A 22,358-nucleotide genomic window follows, 5' to 3' on the forward strand; every position below is an offset into this window, starting at 1 on the left:
AACAATGTAGAACACTTGAGACCTTTCTGAATGATGTTTCTATACCTGTGAAGTTTGAATAAGCCAAATAACACCATCATGGGATTAAACGAAATTTTAAGGCCATTTGGGAGATTATAAAATGCTTGCACATTTAACTCTTGGTTTGGTGAATAAAAAGAAGATGATGTCTGTGACAATTAGAACTTTATGTCATGCAAAATTTTAAAAAAGGGAGAAAAGTAGGGGCAGTGGGACTGTTGAGTGCCTAAAGGGCCAAAGCTGCTAAGCAATTTATGAGGAACTGATTTATGAGAGTTCCAAGCTCTAAATGCATTCTACAGGTACTTCAGAAACAGCTACTTCTGTCTTCCTAATAAGAATGATATGACAATGAAGACTTTCTATTCCCTCCTTCCATCTGTGTTCTACAGCCATCTGTCATCCTTTATCCCTGTTTAGATTGAAAATGTTCCTGATTGATGCAGTGTTTGTATTTACAAACTGAACAACCAGTAGGCTGCATGTGACAGAAGCTGTGGGACCCATGGATTTCAGCCCTTGGCAGGAGGGCCCCTGTTACAAGAGGCCCTTTTTGTCCTTGGAGTTGTTAAATTCTGGCCACTAATACTTATCCCAAAATAACTAAGAAAAAGCACAGTTGGACTCTACCATCCTTAGGACACACCACCTCTGAATAATAACAGATCATCCAAAGGATGTCTGAAAACAACTGAGCCACCAGAATGGTAATACTTCCTAAAATATAACTCAGGCTTATCAATAAATAGATATTTTTTTCCTTTGATGACAAAGCCAAATATCTGTTATTATATAGAACATGTAGATGCTCTGTAGCCTTTGATGAGTCTTTGACACAAATTGAATTTTTAACTAAAATTACACAAGCATTTATTTTAGATTTTAAAATGCTATTTGATATACTATAAATTTATGCAGTCAATTGTATGTCAGCACTTCAAAGATAATAATTGTTCCTTTTTCCTAGAGAGATATGAATTTAATATAAACAGTAATTTAGATATATGCTTACTCAAATTATGACTAACAAACAAGATGAAGCTGCAAATAAATAACTTGGGAAAGATAAAAATGGCTCAGAAGTATGCTTACTGTGTTCCTATAAAATATGATTGCATCAGGAGAGCAGCAGAAGGAACAACATATAAAAATGAAAATAATGTTTTTGACTATGTTTTTTTTTGATAGCTTCCCTTCAAAATCAGACCATGAAAGGACCATGTCTTATGCAAAGGGGGGATAAAATGTTGTTTTGTGTTTATGTTTCTGCAATAAAAAAATAGCACTGATAGTGCTAGAATAGTGCTAGGAAACAGTTAATCTAGTTTTTGAGTACAAGAACTGTGCAACCTTAGGGATACTGGTTGAACCTTGAGATCTACTGTAAGAAGAAAATTGCAGTTTCAGGGATAATACTATATCCTAAATTCCATTGAAACCTCACTACTAGAGGTGATTGTTGTAGGCATCATCATGCCTGTACTTGAGGTGCTGACCATTGCTGGACCTGGGCTTATAAAAAGTACTTCATCAGTAACTCGGTAGCTTTGATTTACTCTTCTGGTATCTAGTCCTTAACCACAGCCATAATTCCATTGCAACATGGAGTTTTTTTCTTCTACAAATAAAAATTCTAATTATTGCAGTACTTTATTCTGATCTTTCCCCCACTTCTCTTATTCATATCTTCCTTAGGTTTTATTCCCTCTACTTGTATGTGCCTTAGTCATTTCTGCACCTCTGAAAGCGTTCTACACTCCCAGCTCATCTGCCAAAAGCATCTCTAAGATCCATGCTAATTACATGGGTGAGTTTGGTGACCACAGCTTAAATTTCAAATGGCAACATGCAGATCTTGAATATTTTCTGTTCTACATCAGAACTGCATGATTTTGGAACACCTCAGTTTGAGCTTCAGTAGCGTACAGCGTCTTTTAATAACTTAGTGTAGGAGAACTGCAGTACCCCAACCGTCTGCTTTTTGCTGAACTCTCTGAAGCAGCCAATTTTGTCTTGCAGAACGTGGCTGCTGCACATGCTGAGTGCTGATTGCAAGTATTATCTTAAGAGAATCACATCTCAATATTTAGGAACATGATTCTTCTTTCAAAGGCATGCTTTGGGGCTTTTATACCCCTGCTGGCTTCATCACACCAGGAGCTACCTGTCAAACATCATCTTTCAGTTCTACAGCTGCCTTTGCTGCTGTGTTGTGTTTATCAAAAAAATTGGGAGGAAAAAGAGGACTGTAAAAAAACCAACATCCTGCAGCTTCTTAAGAAGCAAAGAAAGTAGCCTGGCAAGAAAAGGAAAACCTGGGCTATAGTGCAACCAGGGCTGAGAAGGGCCTGAAACCAAGACTCAGAGCCTTTGGGCAGCCTAATCTGCTTTACAGAGAGATCAGGAAAATTGAATGCAGGTAGGAGCCCTGCAAGAAAAAGTATAACCAGAATATTTATGCCAGGCATTTTTCCTTGCCTACCAACCTTTTGTGTTAGCAAGTATGACAGGAAAGTTCAGTAATGGGTGTGCTGGGCAGGCACTACACGAGGTCTTGGAGATCTTGGGGGTTTATGTGCTCACAACCTGAACTCACCTTACACTCCTGAGTACCTGCTGCTGTACCGAACTAAATCCTTCATAAGCCTGATCTTCTTTCTTCACTTGTGTTCCTTATAATACATTGTGAATCACCATAATCTCTGTTCTGTAACAATACCACAGAAGTGCTATTTCACTCAATTAATACAATTATAAATTATTATAAATTAAATAACTATCAGCTACTACAATACTTTGTTTGCTCTAGTTATGCTCCCATGTTCCCATCTTTTCTTCTCATCAAAAACCACAAAGTAGTTTAGATTACCTCTTATTTATAAATTAACCCTGGTTTGTGTGTCAATCACAGGCCATGGAAATGTTTAGTATCCTAAAGTTGCAACTGAACCTTAACACCAAAACCATGAATCCAATTAGCTGCATGAAAGAAGCAGACAAAATATTTCCAGTGAGATAAGGTTTGTGCAGAGAGGTAGTATGTTTTCTTAGACCAATTGCTGTAGCTGCAAAATATTTCTATTAATTTTCAAAAGCATTCCTCTTCATGGCTGCGTGGTCAAGGTATTAAAAAGGATTTAAGGCAGGAAATAAAAAATATATTTGAAAATTGAAAATACATTTAAATAAGGAGCAGAGAAATTTAAGTCAGTGTAAATAAGATGCAGAGAACTGTTATTTAAAATACTGCTGCCGTTATTTCTGCCTCCTGTTTTATCCCAAGGTCTCTCTGGTTCTTAATTCATGTTAAAGACAGTCATATACAACTCTCACACAGCAACAGCAGCAGCACAGTCTGCTCAGGGATCAAGAAATCATGCTCTGTGTTGTAGTCTTATCTTTCATGGTTTATAAAAATCTTTTTAACTGAGCTATACTCAAGTGATTCATGCATTTATCCTTCCCTTCACAGTGACTGCTGCTGTAAAATATGGTTTACCTCTCTTGTGCTATACATATTTGCTTTCTGATTGCCCTGAAGATTTCAGAATAAATTCAGTACTGCATGGCAAAATACTGCTTTACCCAACATGAAAAATCTTTTTGTTTAGAGTCAATAGTTCACTTGCATCTAGGTGTCTGACATCCTGAAGGAGCAAAAATGGAAATAAGCTATATTTGTGAGGTTTTCCATTGCCTTTCTCTTACCTTCTCTGTGGCTGATAAATGTAGTTGCATTGCTTCCTCTAGCTTGTAATTTAACAAAAGAGTTTACCAATACTTCTATTTGCCTGGCTTTTTCTGGGAGTTCTAAATCTGCTTCTCATCATTTCTGTATTGCTTCAGCATAGATTATGCTTTTCTTCTGTTTTTTTTTTTCACATCTACCAAAAGAATCCTCAATACCAATGCATTGACAGGAGCATCCATATTTCTTCACCCTTAAAGGTGAGTGAAAGATAGAGTAACAATTGTTTATAGGCTTAATTTTTCTTCCTGTGTTTCAAGGTGTATAATTTTTCAGCTAATTCAAGTAAGTTTTCTTCCCAAGATTATGTCTAAATGGACAGAAAAATTATGGGGAAATGGAAGTTAAATTTAATCCATAAGCAGAACTGAGTGGTAAAAAAAAAAAAAAAAAAAAAAAAAAAAAAAAATCCTTGAATTTGCAAGAATTTATTATGAGAGCCACCTTCTCCCTGATGGCACAGTTACACCTCAGGCACATCATGCTCACGATCTGCACACACTGAGTCTTGCAGCCCACAAGAAATAGAAGTGCCAGACTGGCAGGGAGGAATTCCTGTACTTTAGCAGCCATTTCATACCCAGTTGCAGGGAAATGTTATATAATATCAAGCTGACAATTTAAAATATTTCTCCCTTTCTATTTTAACTTGTGAGGCTTCTCATTTTTTTTCTATATAGCTTGATAAAGAAAAGTCATCAGTTGAATTTAATGTTTGCCTCCATTATTGTTTATACATAAGTTCTTCTGTTACAATGTGTGATTGCGTTTCTATCACTGAAGTCACAGATCGCTCTTAGTTAGAAGGATAATCAGCAAGCTTTATGAGTGGAATAGGATGTAAAAGTGGGATTGGAGAAATTAAGAAAGCAGAAACTCCCAGGGGAGGAATGCAAAAAAGGCACTGCTTAGTTGGATCCTGATCTAAAGCCTCCCCTAAGGAAAGTGCTTCACCTGCAATCATCAGTACTGAACAGGCTTTCTTTAAAGGCACATTTCAGGTTCTGAGGGGAATTTATTCATTAGATGCTTTTGTAGTCAGACAATCAACCAGAGAGAAGGTGCTTCACCTGCAGTTACATATCTGCTAGTAAATTAAACAGGTTCAGGAAACACTTTTTGGCACAGAAACTGAACTGTTGAATTGTTAGAAAAACCGTGTTTTGGACTGGACAAACTCCCCCTATCCGAGTTCTCAAGCATGTTTTGGAAACTGGCATAAGTTTGTGCATATTCTCAACTGGAATTCTTTATGGGAATTTGCTATTTTGGGAGTTGAGAGAATCCAGAGGCACAAATCAAGATAATGCTGAGCCATTTCTTCTTTATTCCAGAGAGTTGCTCTACAAAAATTTAATTACATGTGCTTGCTTTCATATGGTTTACAGGGCTGGTTCTAAGTGATAAAAATAAATGAGAAAAAGACCATCATCTCTTTTTAGTTCTAGAGCTGGTACAATAAGGAGACATAACCTCTTGAAGTCAGATCCTCAAGCAGTGGCCAAGTTTTGCTCAAATGTGGAAGTCCTGGTATTTCACAAAATCAGGCTAGTAGATGATTGACAGAGAAAAACTGATAAAAGGATGTTTTAAAGCCTATATTTAATCTTTCTTTATTTTTAAAGCCTATATTCATCTTTATTTAATTTTAAAGACCACAACTTAAATGAACTAGTCAGAATTGTTTGTGCTATTTCTTATTCCGTGTCACTGCACTGACAATCTTAATGACAAAATGGACATCCAATGGTTATGAGATCCTGTTGTGATTAAAATGGGACAACAAAGTTAAGATTACTTCAGTGAAAATTATGGAGTATGTGACAACTATCTGGTAACTGAAATGTAGGATTCTTTGTCTAGGCTTAGGTTGTACATGAAGCAAAAACTACATCAGTAAAGATAAAAATCTAATGTTCTTGTGTTCTCTAGATTGTTGTTTTTTGCTTAGTACCACAAAAGTTTTGGATGAACTGCAGAAGAAGGAAAAGTGTTTTCTTCTTAAGGCTCTGGGACTTCATAATGAAGAAGATTTCAAGATTGTGACAACCTGAACCTTTGTATCATAGATTTTTTTTACTGTGGATTTTGTGGAGGTTTTTTCATGTTTGCATGCAGAGGAGTATTACTATATATATATAAAAGCACATATAAAACCATGTTTTAAATTGTTTAATTAATATATAAAATAAATCTAACGGAATTCCCCATAAATGTACTTTGTGTAATCCTGTGAAGTATTATTAAGTGGATATAATGTGTTATCCTCTCAAAACAGTCTGGAAATTGTCTCAGTGTGTCTATATAGAGTAAGAGATGGAATACTATCACCTTATTATAAATATAACAGTAGTGTGAAGCTCCCACCGGCTATGTAATGTCAGCTATTAGCTAATAATTAACCTTTGTGGGAGCTGGAGTTGCCATCCACGGTCAGGTGTTTTGTATTTCTTGTTATTCAGTTGGACACACAGCTCCTCAACAGAATCCACAAGGAGCACAAAAGAGGGATGCAGCTGTAGGTTCAGTGTCCGTTTCAAAGCAGCCATACAGGGCTACTAGTTCTAATTATTTTCACTTGATTCCTGAATTTGGTTGATCTGATAGGGCCATACTCACTGCAGAAATTTGCTTCCATTGGGAGCTGCTGTGGTGGATAGAGTTAACTCCCCCAGCTCAGGTAGTTTTGTTCCTGCCCCAGTCCTCACACCCTGTCAGTGTGATTAGAGCAGTGCCTCAGGCTTCAGTCCTCAGCTGTTTATAAAACTGGAGGAGATTGTGCTGCCAATAAAAGGTTCCCTCACTGAATAACTGCCCTGTTGTCTTGGTTTGAAAAAACAGGAGTCTGTGAAAGAAGGCAAGAGCCTCCTGTGAAATGGAAAAGGTAGACCCCCTCCCTCTGAATTACCACAATTTCAAAATTAAAAGGCTCTCAGGCAAAGATATGGGAATGGGAATAACAGTTCTTTACTAGGAGAGAAACTCAATAAAAATAATAAATTTTTAAAAATGTAATTAGTACAAACAAAACTAGTGATAGAGTCAGAAACCTGACACCCTGAGGAGTCAGGGTGTTGGTAGTAGTCCAGTTAAATGGTGGCTGCTCCTCCTGGAGTGGCAGATGAAATGCTGCTGAAGCGGGGATCTGGAGAAGGGTGGAGTTTTCTCCCAAGGTCTGGTCTTCTTCTGGGGATCCAGCACAGAAGAGAGCTGCTCCTCTGGGAATCCAACAAAGGGATGCCCTGGTGTCTCAAAAAGTGCTGATTTTATGCAGATAGGGATGCTTGGCTCCTCCCTCTGGGTGGAGCATCTCACAATGGGATGATGTGACTTTACCAGTCATGCAGTGAGTCGTTCAATGGCCCATTAACAGAAAATATCTCCCCGGAGGGAGACATTGTTCTTGGAAGAGATAAGAAAACTGCCCAACCTCCAACAGATAGCAAATAGAATACATGCTTATTTTACAAACCGGGACCCCTGTAGTTCTGCTGGGGAAAGGTGATGGGTAGGGGTGAATAATCCTATAATCCCGGTGTTTGTACATGCCGGGTTTGCTGTAGATTTTGAGATTATAAATCGGGAAGAAGATGTGTTTTCTGCAGTTTGAGAATTGAGAGGAGAACCTCAGCTGCCTTCAGATTAAGTGCCTCATGTTGACAATTTTAAGTAAAATTTTAGTATCTGGATTTACTTTTCAGGAGTGAGGTTGGCATTTGGAAGTTTAATTCTTACTGAAAAGTCAGTTGGACATTAGCTCTGAAGTGATTTAAAAAACCCCAAACCAGCATCTAAGAGTTTGCTAGTCAGTGCCCATTTAGAGCACTTCTCTAGAACAGTCACTGCATATTCAATACAATATACAATGTATTGATGTACAATAGTGGTAGCAGTAATACTGTGTTTCCAACCAGGAAAATAAAGGGCCATTGATAAAATTTAAAATGTTAAACCTAATTCAAGATGTTTAAGCTGTATTTGCTACATACTGTTAGAAATTCATGGAGTTTGAGTTTTCCTAAGAAATATGTTTAACTCTCTGAAATATGTTGTAGAGCTGCTGCAAAAGCCTATTAATAGCCCTGTTTTGAGATGTGGAAGCTGGAGATCTTCTGTGGGATGGATATTTTTACTATTAAATTATTTTAGTATTTTTGCTCTATTTCTAACTGTGATATTAAGAGCATCTGCCAGAGTAGTTTTATTTCTATCCTGAATAGATATAGGCTGTGCAGTACTCAATAAATTACTATATTATGTAGTTACAAAATAGTATATTTTCCTTGTTTGTTTTTTTTGCATTATAATACATTATAATGAATTCCTCAATGGTCTCTTGCATATTCAAGTAACACTTTTCCTTCCTTTGGAAAGCATGTGGTCATATAAATTGAAAAAAAATAAATTATCCTCATAGTTTTTAAAACCACAATAGCAGTCTTGGGTGATATGTCATGAGGAAAGAAAAACAGAAGCTTAACATATAGTGAAAATTATTTTGTAATTCAGCTTGACAGGTGTTTGTAGATATATAAACTGATTTTGTCGGTATATAAACTGATAAAGAGGAAAGAACAGTCCATAGTTAATGACTGATGAATGTACCATCTCTGTGGACTTGACTGATAGGGCCTCATTCTGAAATCAACAGAAAACTGAATTATATTTCAATTACTTTGTTTGTATGGAGGTTTTTGTTTCTTTTGGGTCAAGTACTTACTCGAAATCTGATCACCATGTCATGGTAAAGGCAATATTTTTTGATTTTTTTTATTTTGTTTTTTAGTCCTGTAAATCAAGTTAGGGAAGCACAGAGGAATAGGGTGGGGCCAGGTTCAATGACTAAAGCTGAAATACATTTTCCTGGGTTTTTAAAGCACACACTTGCACTTGCTTGCTAGGAATTATACAGCAGGGACCAAGCTTCTATTTGTGTTTCTGTTTTTAAAGGAATTAAGCACTAAATAGCATCCATCTTCATCAAAACATGAAAGGGAGCAAGCTGCTGCTAAAGTCTTAGTACCACAGGTGAGAAGAAAAGAAACATGAAGGGATGCACAGGAATTGAAGACAGTAACATTATGTGTTATTTTGAATTATTTATACTTAGAATAAGTAAACAGAATAGTTGTAATAAGTATGTTTTACATGCTTCTGCTTCCAAAATCAGTATAGCATTGATGGAGGAAAATAAAAGACTTGTAAATCTGTATTTCATATTTACTTTACTTGGTTAGGGCCATAATGTGGGCTAATGGAAATTAAAAAAAAAAAAAAGCCATTAATTTCAATGGGGTTTCCATGGCTCCTGATGTGAAAGCAGAAAGAACTGTGAATGTACTGCATTTTTAAGGTAGAAAACAAATAAACTGAAGTCTGCTAGCCAAAAATCTATTTGAAGATAGAAACTGTTGACAAGTACAAACATTAGGCATAGTGTCACATGGCACCTTATAACATAAATAGTGGTTTAAATTTTACAACAGACTGCTTTCCTCTAACAGTTGGCTGAAAGATATGTCTAGTAGTTAATGGGAACCTCTTACAATAAACAAAATTTTAAAATGTGGTAGTTTACTTATATGATCTGGCTTTTTTTGTGCTTAATGGCACCCACCTGCACCATGGCACCAAGGGACAACACAGATGGTCCTGTGATTAGACTGAAATGAGAACGTCCATCAGCTGCAGAGAAGTCAGCCTTAAGGACACAATTGTTATTATCCTACCCTTTGGATTTGTTTTCCAGCATGGTCTTGAATGTAAGGCATGAATATTATTGGAGGGTTTGGATTATGTGACCCTGAGGTTCTTTGCATGGATGTTGTTTCTACTAATACAATAAGTAGATTAACTGTAAAATTCTGATTACTTTCCCCCCCTTCTCTTGAACTGCACATTTTTCTAACAAGTTCTGTTGAGTACAGTTTGGCAAAATATTTATTTTTTCCCACAAAGCTCTCCAATGGTCTTATCCGTGGTGGGTATATTCTGTTCTTTGGCACTGGCAGTGCTGCACTCCCCTGCAGAGGGTCTGCTGCTCTGAGATGGGCTGTGATGAACTCTGCTGTAAAGTTTACTGAATGATAGCAAGCTTAGTTCATTGCAGTACTGTTGCAGCCTTATGGCAGCTCTGTCTTGCCACAGTGGTTATTCCTTGGAAAGAAGATTCTTAGGCTCTGGTCCTCTGTCAAGAGGCTTCTGGCTTTTGATGGCTATCACAAGGCCCTTGGTCTTTGCCAATGAGTCACAAAAAGGTAAGGCAGAACCTGATGTTCCTTGTCTTTTCATGTAGACAGGAATGGTGTGACATATTTAAAAAACTGTCAGCAGCTGACACCACTTAGAACAAAAGTCCTGTCATCATTAACAGTACTGAGACAGAATTGGATTTAACAATATTGAGACAGGTCTGTAAGAGATTCTTTTTTCACATTGAATCCAAATTAAGGGCTAAGCTGAAAATGGGCACTTCTTGTGCTCTGAAGCATTCAGGGTAGTGACCCACATTTTGTAGTGCTTATCCATTTTCTTACAGATGCAAATTTGCTAACTCTTGAGGAATACTTTGTTTGCTTTTCAGATCAAGTGAAATTATTTGTATACAAAACCATGTCCCTTCTTGTCAATTTCTCCAGGAACAGATTTTCTCTGTCCATATTTTTTGTAGTTTTGAAACTATTTGAGCAGAAATGTCTTCAAATAAATATGCAGATTTAAAAGCAATTGAATGAAGTCTGCATTTTAATCGCGGTTATTCCATAACTTTGAACTCAGAAGAAGTATTTGCCCTTATTGCAATTATAGCTGAGGTAGGTGGGTACTGTAAGAGTGTGTCCCTTTCTTGGGGAAATACAAACCTGCTATGCTCCTGCTGGGGATGACATTCTAGCATCTCCAAATAAATATCTGTGACAGCCAATTATTTTAACTGGTTTTGGATAATTCAGATACAGCGATAAAGGGATTATGCTAATTTTAAACATGATTGGTTGAAATCAATTTGATTTTACATAGTTTTAATAGTAATTCCATAAAAGTTGCTCTTCTCAGTGATGTTTAATAGTGGCATTTATAGATGCATATGTGGGCAAGAGAGAAATAAAATAGAGACTATATTAGAGCAACTACAGATCTGAAATAGTTCTTAAAATCATTGTTATGGCAATGACATCAAGAGGAGACAGATGAAATATGTTTGTGAAATTTTGTGTAGACTAAGATATGAATGTGCATTGAAGCTAAAGACTGAAGGTGGTCACTTATAATTGTATACAAAGCCGATAAACTAAAAAGAATTGGAAAGAGGGAAAAAGAGAATCCTCTGTTCTTAGGATGAGAAGCCAGTGATGTTTATAGAAGTTTCTTTAGTTTTCCCTTAATTAAAAGCAATACAATCTCAGGAATAATTTTTAATGCAGTTTGCAGTTTTCTTATGAAAAAGGCTTTCAGGCTTTGTATAGCAGCTAATATGTGTTTTGTTTTTTTCCCCCTGCATACTGTTTTTTGAAAAAAAAAAAAAACCCAAATACGGATGTCATCTTAATTTCTTCTGCACTTCAGCCCAAACACGGGTTCAGATTTCTGGGTTTGTTCTGTTTATGTAAATGCGTATGGCAACGGATTTTTAGACATCATGTTCTGAAGCACCTGCCTGTGAACGTTTCTGGCCTTCGGTGAAGAGGGGCGAGAAGGCAATTTATCCTCTGCAGTTTTACGCAGACCTAGGTGTATTTTTAGGCTGTTTCACAATGAGTAACACGCTGGCAGCTGGGTGGGGACTGGAACCCGCGGGCTGGCGATGAATGGACAGAGCCAGACGCTCGCAGGAACCGGGGCTGCGGTGCGTGCGCGGCCGCCGCTGCTGCTGCCCCCGGCGGCTCCGAGCCGCGCCGCTGGAGCCCCGGCTCCTCGGGAATGCTGGGAATGTTGAGTCAGGGACCGGCAGCCCAGACAGCCGGGCTCGCAGCTGACTGAGGGAGACTCGCTGAGGGACGGAAAGACGAGGGACAGGGGCACACGAGCCTCCCCCGACTGCAGCAGGTTCCTTCTCTTCAGCCCCTCGCAGAATTCCGCGGCTACGGCTCTCCCTGCTGCCGCCTTCCTCCGCGCAAATGGGATGCCAGCTAAACGTGATGTTGTAAAATCCATGTGAGGACGAAAGGCAGATGCAATGATTTGAAAGGTGAGAAGCTTGAACAAGAATATGGCTGGGATGCATGACTGTAAATTTACTGTGATCAAGGAAATGCTGGATATTGCTTTTTACAACTGTCTGATAGCTGAATCTAGAGATGAATTTGCAGAATAGCCTTTTTATATTGCTTTGGAAATACAATGTAATAAATGGGACCAAGTGCACATCTTATTCTGGGAACAGAGTGCCTCTCCCTACAGAATCGTCAACCAGAAACCTCTCTTGCAATTTCTATTAAAAGCAGCCATATGAGTCTATTTTTAATATGTTTTTAAAAATTTTTTTTGGTGCCTAGTGTTTAAAAATATTATTGTTGTTAAAGTTTTCTAGAATAGAATAGATGACTTGTGGAAATTCGTAGCTTTAGACCTAAATAATGGATAATGTTTGGTGTTTTAAAAACCGTGTCAGGAAAAAAGGTGAGAGATTTCTGCTCCCTTCTAGTGGCTGGCAAATGGAAACAGATGCTAACAGGGTATTATTTTTCAGTTATATAATTAATGACTACTTACTGGGGTCCCTCATTTATGATACTGGGGTTTAAATTTTTTTTTTTTTTTTAAGAAAAGATAATTTTAGGCTGGACAAGTGATGGATGTGATGAAGTCCACGCCTATGTTTACCAAGGATACATAGATATTTTTCTGGGAGCATTACAGTAGTAATTTGATAGAGAAGGATTTTTTTTTTTTTTTTTAAATCAGTGTGTGATTGATTTCTAGGCGGCTACCTGCTAAGCCTTGTGATGGATGGATGGATGGGAATCTATTCCCTTAGCGGCGAATTGCTCTTCCCCTGGTGATGGACACGCCGGCCGACCACTGGCATTGGCAGACACGAGCTCGTTGCACACGAGCGCGGCCAATAAGTGCAGCCAAGGGGAGGGCAAATCCTACTTGCCAGGGTTAGTTTTCTGCTCGGCTTTCTAAATCAGTGGTTTCACTCAGCTGTTGTCGTTCGGGATTTGTTTTTATTTCCATCCCTGTACCTCCATCCTCACGTGCGTGTCCAGGGCGGCCGCCTCGAACGCGGCCCCTTCCCGGCAGCCGCGCCGGGCGCAGGCCCCGCTCGGCTCCCCCTCCTCGGAGGGCGGGGAAGGGAGGGAGGCTCCTCTCCATCAACTCGCTTCGCCCCTGGCACTTGGTTTCCCCGTCGCCAAGCCGAGGACGGAGCGGATCCCCCGTGTCAGCCCCGCCGCCCTGCCCTGAGGGGAGATGCTGGGGATGCGCTGCCGCTCTCCTCCCTCCCTTCCTCCCTCCCCCGGGAATCGCAGAGCTCCACAGCCTGGCTGGGGGCACGGGGAGAGCCCTCCTGCGGCCCTTTCCCAGCCCCGGGGCGGGGGGACCCTCGGGCCGTGCTCTCCCAGTCTCCCTGCCCGGCCGCCTCGCCCGCCCGGCTCCGAGAGGTGTCAGGGCTGCACGTCCCCACGGGGACCCCAAACCAATCCCTCTGCCGGGGGATTGCCTCGGACAGTCCCCGTGGAAGGGCGGGGCATGGCGAACGCTCCCACAGTGGCTCAGGTGAAGGAAACGCCAGCCATAGAACCCCACCATCAGCCGAGCAGGCGAGGCTCCCTCAGCCGCAGTCCCCTCGCGGTCGCATGTGCTGGAGATGTCCATCCCCCGTTAGTTTCTTTCCCCCAGCAGCAGGAGGAAAAGGGTCCTTTTCTTTAAGCATCTGTTTCTGCACACGCAGAGTGTGTAATGGTATATCCAGGTCCCTTAAGAAGTGTGTTTGTGGGAAAAGCTTTCTTAGTTTCTTGATGGAAGAAACGTACGGTCCAAGCCTTGGCTTTGTGGGTGACTGTGTTAAGGGCTGTGTGTGAAAGTGCCTCCCCATCTCCTCAGTGCCTTAAAGGAAGCATTTTTACTGCTGTTATTTTTGTTTGAAAGCTCTGTGTAAAATGGCTTTCAAAGGCATCAAGGTGAGTTAGCATTTTCACTTTTCCTAGAGGAATCTGGGAGGGAGAGACTGTCTGTCCAGTGAGTGAAGGGAACATAATTTCTTCTTCCAAAGGCTCACTGAGATAAGGGCAGTCCCTGGGGTTTATGGCTGTCCAGCTCAGGTTGCAACCACACCTTTGAACTATGGAGAAACCCCATCCTGTGTTTTATGAGAACACCCAGGCTGGGGTAAATCTTCCACTTAAGAACTGAGAAATGTCTTGGTTAGTGTTTGAGTGCCTTATTAGACTCATTATCCTTGCTCTTGTGGTTTGCCAGCATTTGGAGGAGACCCATCTTGCTGCCTCTTATCCTGTGGTGGTTCTTCAGCTCCTCTAATCTACTGCTAGTCAAATTCTGGCGGATGGTAGCGTGAGATCCATTGTCCATGCCGGTCCCTCCTGCTATTCCTTACCTGCTCTGAAGGCTGTAGAAAGGTGTGGGCCTTATTCTTAGCAGCCAAATACCAAAAGAACACATGCAACCATTTTAGAATGTCAAATATGTGTGATACTTAGAGAATTATCTATTCAGCATGTGTTTTTGTATAAGCGTGCTCAAGGTGATATTTTTTCTTTTGCTTTAGAAAGATGATTGTTACTGACCTTTGAAGGATGACTAAGAAAAAAGAGTGGGTTGTTCACCCCTCAAAGAGGGTGAGGCAACCAGCCTGTGTATCACTACCAAAGACCACATATGTTCCCCCACCTGTATCTCTTAGGGTGTTTATTATATTTTTATCCGCTATGATGCATTTGTTATCATCTGTTTAATTTAGTTTTTAATGCCTGGGAGATATATATATGGAGGATCTTAGTTAAATCCACCTAGAAAATATTACTCTGATACAGATTTTTTAAAAATTATTATGTGACCCCTCTTTGCTGTGATTTTTTTTGTTTGTTTGAGGATTGTGTTAAATTATTTCTGTGATGTAAGTCTTAGTTTTTGAATGATCTCATATGTGCTCAGCAATGATGAGCTTGCCTCTATTTATATTTTGCAACACTAACACCAGCTTATATTTTCTGTTAAGTCCTGGCAAAAGGGTAAGAGCTATCTGAAAGTAAACTGACTTTGTAATTTCTTTTTCAGGGTTATATTGAAACTAAATTCTGAAAATGAACTGTGTAGTGCTTGTGTAGTGCTGCTTCTTCTGAGTGGTACTTGGACATTAAGGAAATACAAAGACATATCAGCAGAAACATCAGTGAAATGTTATTCTGGAGTATTTTGGTTTTAGTCCCTTTTTAAAGATGTAAAGTATTTTATAGAAAGAAACAATATTTTACAGTCTTTCTGAAACCAAGTGAAACAGACTTATGTTAGTTTGTTACTGCTTATATGTAAGATGCAAAAAACCCCCACCTGTTTGCTTGGAAAGCAGGAGTTGACTACTTGTGCAGGTCCAAGGGCTTTTGTAAGCACAGATATCCAATGTTTGTGTGAGAAAATGTGGGTGTCTGATGAATTAGCATTGTGGAATTTAAATTTTGTTGTTGCTTTCTTAGCAGTTGATTTCAGGGATTTTTACCATTAATTTAATGATTTTAGATTCCCAGCTTTGGAATATCTTAAATAGTCAGATTTTGTTTTGAAGTAATGGCAACAATTAGGAACCACATCTCCTTTCAGGGACAGTGTCTCAGGTGCTGAGCTCTGCCAAAAAAGAGAGGAGGAGCAAAAGTGTTTTAGCACTTCTCTGGATAAGGCTCCATTACTGCCACACCATTTCTATTCACAGAAACTTGGAATTCCTTCACGATATTAGAAATTTAGACTTTGCAATGGTCAGGTGATGTGCTGTCCCTTTACTTTAAAATGGGAATAGTGAGGGAGATGGGTAGAGTTGGGACTTCTGTGCTTCTAGGAGAGCAGAAGAATGTGTCTAAGAATTTGAGGTGTATGTCAATTTCAAGTTGTGATTGGGTGTGTGGGAGTCTTTAATATTTTGGATGTTTAGCAAAGCTGGAGCTTTTCTGTGAAATTTAAGATTAGATTTTTGAAAGGTGATACTTGGTTTCTAGACTATCTTAAAAACTCAGACAGTCTTGTGGACTGGCATTCACTGGAAATGTTTCAGGCTCGTTACCATGTGGCTTCTTTAATGATCACTGTATTTTTTATTTGGTTGGAATACCCCACTTGCAGTAAATACTGTTTTTTTTTTTTTCTAATACTCCCCACTGTTTGTCCTGCTCATTATCCCATTCCTCTAACTGAAGTCACAGTGCGGATGTAGAATCTAGCAGTTAAATTCTACGAAAATTGAGAGGTTTTTGAAAGTGATTAAACTCTCATTGTGTGAGAAATGACACGGGACATTGAATAGAGGAAATGAATAGATGAAAGTGGTGTTTATATATGAATATATATTGTGTAGGTATGTGTTGAGAAGATACACTGTAGTTTCAGGAAGTACTGTGGGGCTGGGATGGGAAGCCACTGGAGAAAGCATTGTTTACTTGGATACAATGTGCAATTTATTTTGAAGGAAGTGAAAGAAATGTAACAAAAATCTCTGCCATTTCTGAATTTAGTCCAAAAGTGCATTTTGAAAAGAGAATTGATAATGTGTGGGGCAGTTTCCCTCCCAGTGAATACTTCAGATCACTTGGGATGCTGACTAATGAGACATAATCTTCTCCATACATTGCACGTCTTGGTCACTTCATTCCAATTCCTCATGGAGGTTTAATATGTCTGTACTTGTGGTTACATTGTTTGGTATGTTTGGGTTGTTTCATTGCAAGACTTGGAGGCCATAGTACTTGAATTCTCAGGAACTGGTTTTTCTTTGTCAAATATGAGTTGTCTTGTTAGAAATTTTACTGCTGCCCCTTAAGTTTTCAGTGTTATCTAAACAGTTTTCATGGTCAGTGGAATTAATTTACTGGTAATCTGCTTAGATATATATTTCATTATCTCTTGGCACATGCAGTGTCTGAATTATTTAATTGCTTTATAAAACAGCACAGGTCTGTGTTATTTCTGTGATGGTGAGGCTTTTGACTTAAACAGTTTTCTGTAGTGCATTCTTTCCCTCAAGATATATTGCTGAAATGCAGTTCTTACCACTTATGTTCTTTGAACAATTCAGATTAGTGGACAAATATGTCCTGGTAAATAAAGCACAGTTCTTTTTGTTTACCTATGTCCAATAACAGTGGAAGAAATGGGTACTCTCTGGAGTACCCATGCTTCTCTGGAAGACAGTTTGCTGTGTACAGCAAGTTTATTTTTGATAGCTGAGTCTTGGCAGTCATGATGTACCTCAGCTTTCATTTATAGACCTCATTTGAAATCTGCACAAACCATTTGTTTTTTTTTTTTTTTCTTAAGGAAACAGTTACAATAACATCTGTCATCAACTTCAAATGTTAAGTCAGGTGCCTGTGAGGACTTAAAATTTGCACTTGCTTAGCTGAGTGTGAGCCCAAATAGGGCAGATTGGGCTGTGCTGTGAAATTATGAGCCAGCCACCAAGTGCTTGGCAAACTCTTCAAATATTTTGGTGAACAAATAAATAAATAAAAAGGCAATTCCTGAAGTGCAATGTCTTCTAATGGTTCCAGGATGCTGATTCTATGATGAAATCTAATCTGCTAAATCACTTGCATTGCCTGTAAGTTCCTTGGACAGCTTTGATCTGACGTGGCTGAAGCACAGCCAGTTTTTCTTTGGCATGGCACTGGAACGTGCATGCTCTTGTATCTGAGCAGACAACAGAGGAGAGATGTTCTACAGGTTTTTACATTGTGATGGTTTCAAAGCATGCTGAATGCATGAACATGCTTCTTGATTTGCAGTTTGAAGCTTCCTAAATATCCCAGTATTTAAGTATTCTAAGAGACTGCTGGAGGCTGCACAGTCTTAATAGCTGATCCTATGACTATTTTGTTGCCTTTTTACAGAGAATGGAAGCTTTGTAGCAAAAAAAGAAAAATATAGCTTTATCTTGCAAATGTGTAAGCCCGTGTTTAGTAACATTCATGAGACTAGCTGTATTGAATTCAAAGTACTCCATTGGGTGGGAGTTGGTTTCTAAACCATTAAGAGCTATAAATGCATCTTAAAATTAAAAGTATGACATAATTGTAAATGACAGACTATTTTAAAGCATACTTAATGTGAAAATAGACAAATTTACAGGTCAGACTATGAACTTGGTCAATTTCCTTTTACACTATTTTCATTCTTAGGTTATTTTACTAAAATGAATGTAGTCTTTAATATGCATTTAATATATATATTACTAGCTGAGCAACTTTTTTGTTTTAAAGAATTGGTATAAATGCGGATACTACAGGAATGACAGAAAGTCTGGTCTTTATGGCTTCTCCTAGGAAACTCTTAGGTTTTCTTAAATCATGCTTATTTTTAAGCTTTACCTTCTCAAAGGACAAATCAGTCTATAGCTGTCTTTCTGTAAATTTAGTCATCCACATTAGGTAGCTGCTGACAAAAGCAAAGCATAACTATGCTAATAATTAGGCATAACTTTCAAGTAATCCTGAAGAATGTTGTGTACTTTTACATTCTATTATTTTTCCCCAAAGGAGACTGTTTTAGTAAAAATTCAAGATGTGTGATTGTTGTTTTTTTTAAATAGTCATTAAATGTAAAGTACTGTTTACCTGATTTACCAAGTGCCTTAGAATAATCCTCCATAAAATACTGGAGTTTGTAAATGCAGGCTTGCATTGATAAATGAGAATTCTTATTGAGAAGGGAATAAAAGGCAAGTGAATAACAATTGCAGGATGGAAGGCATGATGAATACAGACTAGGGTGCAGAATTTAGCATACAAGCGTACCTGCAAGGACTGAAGTGTTAGGAAATATTTCTCTGGAAAACCAAAAGCTTGCCAGGTCTTTAGAAATATCTGTGTATCCTGAGAATGTCATTATGGTGTGGGAAAGTTGAGAACCAAAAAACTGAGCAGGGACAAGCACTGTTTTGGAATTTATGTGTTTCTATCCCTTGTTGCTTGTGATTCACACCACCCACCCTCCCACCCATCAATAAAAAATAGAATGCCAATGTTAAGAGCTGCAGAGAGCAGATGGGCAGCAAAACAGTGACATAGTGAGTGTGGGACTGGGAGCTACAGTCACAGCTGAGGTGTTTTACTCTGCACTCTGGAGCTCTTCACACCACTGTTGGTGCTTGTGCTTCATAGTTTAAATAAAGGGTAACCCTAAACATCCCTGCATCTGGGCGGTGACTGTGAAATCAGAAGGGACTGGATAGTGAGAAAAGCTCAGCACTGGCAGGTAACTTCTACAGACTCTACGTGGCTGTGTTTGCCAAGACCCGGCAGATAGGCTGTCCTATAGCTTTTTACAAAGATACAGTGTGTTCTCTGGCATAACAATTACAATTAGATATGATGGTTCTGCCTTTGCTTGGCTTGTAGAAGCCTTTTTTTTTTTTTTTTTTATTTAATGTTCAATTTTCAGGCCTTTAATATCTTACATAAAATCAGAAAAATCAGATGAAACAAACTTGAAATTTCTCACCTTCCTTAAGTATCTTAGAAACCCCAGGAAGACTTGTCACATGCAGGACTGCAGGAAATAATCATTTTAATGCAAGTGTTAGAGATAAAATGTTAAGAGTTTGAGCAACAAAGAGACCTAACTTAAAAGTTATAAAACAATGGAGATGCCAACTGGCAGAGTTTAAATATTACTTATATTATTTAAAGCCTAATTGTAACTATTATGATGTTTTAAAACAATTATAATGTCTCAAACATTATAATAAAATAAAATGCTTTGAAGGAAATGCACCTTTCTTGAACACTAGGCTTGTTTTAAACCCATGAAACTTGTATAAAAGAGTTAAAAATGTATTGTTGACCCTTCACTTAAGTATATTTGAGAGTAATATAATTGACAGTCCTGATAATGGTGTCAGAACTGCTTGCTTTTCAATATTTTTAATACGGCATTTTGAGCAAATATTTCAATTGGTGGAGTTTCCTGATTGCATGACAAGTATTCATTGCTGTCACTGCACCTGACAGCATTAGAATGCCTGACAACTTTATTTGCCATATATGTCTTTAGATGCATATTAAGCAGCCACTCCTACTTTTGCCTTCATATTTTCTTCTGTGTGAAAGAGAAATGAAAGGCAGGCAGGCCTGTTGTGAGCTGTTCCTATGAGGTGATAAATGCCAGTTCTTCCACGAAGCACTGATGGGAGTTCAGGGACATGAGCAGCTCACAAGATTAAAACAGGCTTTGGAACTAACTTTATTTACAACTACATATGTGTAATTTTTGCAACAAGCTACAAGAGAGGGAATAAATTGATGTCTGTTACTAGTAAAAAGAAATGTACTGTGCAGACTGTAGTAAATCTTAAATTTGCATAAGAAATGCAGATTTAGGACACTATAAGCAACCTGAATGAAAATGTTGCTTTTGAAATTGTCATATACCCTTTGCTTTTCAAACTTGTAAGGAATAGTAGGGTAGCAGGAAGAAATGGATTATTTCCTTTTTCGGATTAAAAAAAATGTGGGGGCGAAAAAGTTACTTGGTCAGCCTGCTGGTCTTGTGCTAACACCATATGAAGAGCATTGTATTTTATATATATATATATATATATATATAATTTTTTTTTTACTTTATTAAAAGATGATGTGCTAGGCTGCTCACTCAGATTAATGAAGAAAGGAAGGATACTCTACAACAGATTTGGGTTTTCTGTATCTAGTTTATATCAACTAGCTGCCTTTTTTTTTCTTTTACATCAGCACTGATAGGAAAAAAAATGTGAAGAAAAGAATATTTTCTGCTGTGAGAATGTATTGTGCCACTATGAAAGCAGTAGAAAACCTAGGTAAAACAGAAGAAAGTGCTAGAAATATTTCTGACTCTTAGTCACTACTTTTAATACACACGTGTTCCTGGTCTTCTGTATACGGAGATGTTGTGTTTAAAATGAGAGTATTTAAAAAATGTTATCAAAAGAAAGAAATCATTGTTTGCTAGGACCTGCTTTTATGGAACAGATTTTTTTCTGTCAATCTCCTTCCTTTTGTGGTGCCTCAAAGTGCAGTCCTGGCAGAGAAAATACGAGCATTGTGTTCTACAGAATCTTTTTTTTTTTCCTCTTTTGCTTCTTTTAGTTTATATGTGGGGAGCTGTATGGTACTAAACTACTTTAGACAGTTTGCAATTGGATTGATAATTTCTGCGCTTGACTGTCACCATATATTGTTTGGGGAGGTAAGCTCGAAATAAGAGGTTACCTTAAAGCTTTTGGTACTTTTACAAATGTTTGAGCTCTTGGCTCAATGTTAATATTGGCAAGTAGTTGTGCACAGCTATTAAGTGTTTGGCTGATACCCAAACTTCCTGCTGACTAGGTGATTCAGGCCACAGGAGGGGACACTAAAAGCCTAAATCATCCTCAGCATGTAAGAGCGTGTAACCAGTGAAAATCAGAGCTTACAGGGTGCTGTGTATACGGTATTTCAAGCAAACTCTGTAATTATATTAAATGTAGAAGTAAGGATTTGGAAACTAAATTGAGTGAGGTATTCTAGTAGCATCCCTATTAGAATCCTATGCTCCAGGTTTCTCAAAAAATAGAAAGCTAAAAGACAAAATGGCTTGTCAGACTTCAGCCATGTGGGTAGTGTGAGCCCATGATGTTGCTGTGTGCAGAATGCAGGTGATCAGGTGGGGCAGGAATGTGGAGAATGAGGCAAGCTGGAGTTGTAACAGGTGTTAGGGGCACTCTGGCATGAATGGGGTCAGGTGTGCTGGGGTTTTCAAGGCTGATGAGAGCATGGGGCAAAGTGTCTAGTGCCTGTCCTCCTGCTCCCAGCTGAGAATGCATGCTTGATTTTCTGGACCCTAAAAGGATCCACATAAAATATAGTTTTGTTTGTAATACAGAATAATAAACTCATTATTATAATGATTAATTTTACATCATGTACACTGAAGGCATTTCTTTAAAATAAGAAAATATTGAGCCAAGCAGGTGAGCATCTTGTTTGTTTTTTTTTTTTTCCTTAGTACTAAGCTGATTTGTATTTTAAAACTCAACTCTCATAGGAAAATGTGTGTAGTAGGTCTGCAGTCTGTCCCTACCAGACTGCATGAAGATGGGTGACTTTTTTTCTCAGAGAAGGTTTTAGGGGGATATGACATTTGTGCCTCCTTTGTCCTGGCTACTGCAACACCTACAGCTTTGGTAAAGAATAAAGAGTAAAGAGTACTTGAGAGTATTAGGATTTCTGTCTCCCTGTCCAATTAAAATAGCAATATAAAATAAACTTACGTTTCAAAGTAGAACTGTCTATATCTCACCTGTCCACTCTAAGTTCAGCTAGGATGGCTCTGTCAGCTTGTTCTGTTGGAAGATGGGCTCTCTCCTCTCTTTCTCCAGGCAGTAGATGATGACCTGTGTGGCAGTTGTTGA

At 38.6% G+C, this 22,358-nt stretch overlaps 1 protein-coding gene across 17 annotated transcripts in view; it reads left to right on the plus strand.

The window, feature by feature from the left end:
• Positions 1-11,490: 11,490 nt before the first annotated feature.
• ERC2 (ELKS/RAB6-interacting/CAST family member 2) overlaps positions 11,491-22,358 on the plus strand; it is a 404,176-nt gene continuing 393,308 nt past the window's right edge. For 4 of the 17 annotated variants that reach the window (XR_003962561.4, XR_003962563.4, XR_003962564.4 and 1 more), the window contains exon 1: positions 11,515-11,954. The gene's annotated coding sequence lies outside the window, so the exon portion shown is untranslated. Of the gene's footprint in view, positions 11,955-12,704; positions 12,871-22,358 lie in introns of those variants that run through there. The other 13 variants (XR_003962569.4, XR_003962570.4, XR_003962573.4 and 10 more) reach the window with 8 other exon arrangements.

This window comes from Taeniopygia guttata, chromosome 12, assembly GCF_048771995.1.
Source record: "Taeniopygia guttata chromosome 12, bTaeGut7.mat, whole genome shotgun sequence".
Taxonomy (NCBI): Eukaryota; Metazoa; Chordata; class Aves; order Passeriformes; family Estrildidae; genus Taeniopygia; species Taeniopygia guttata.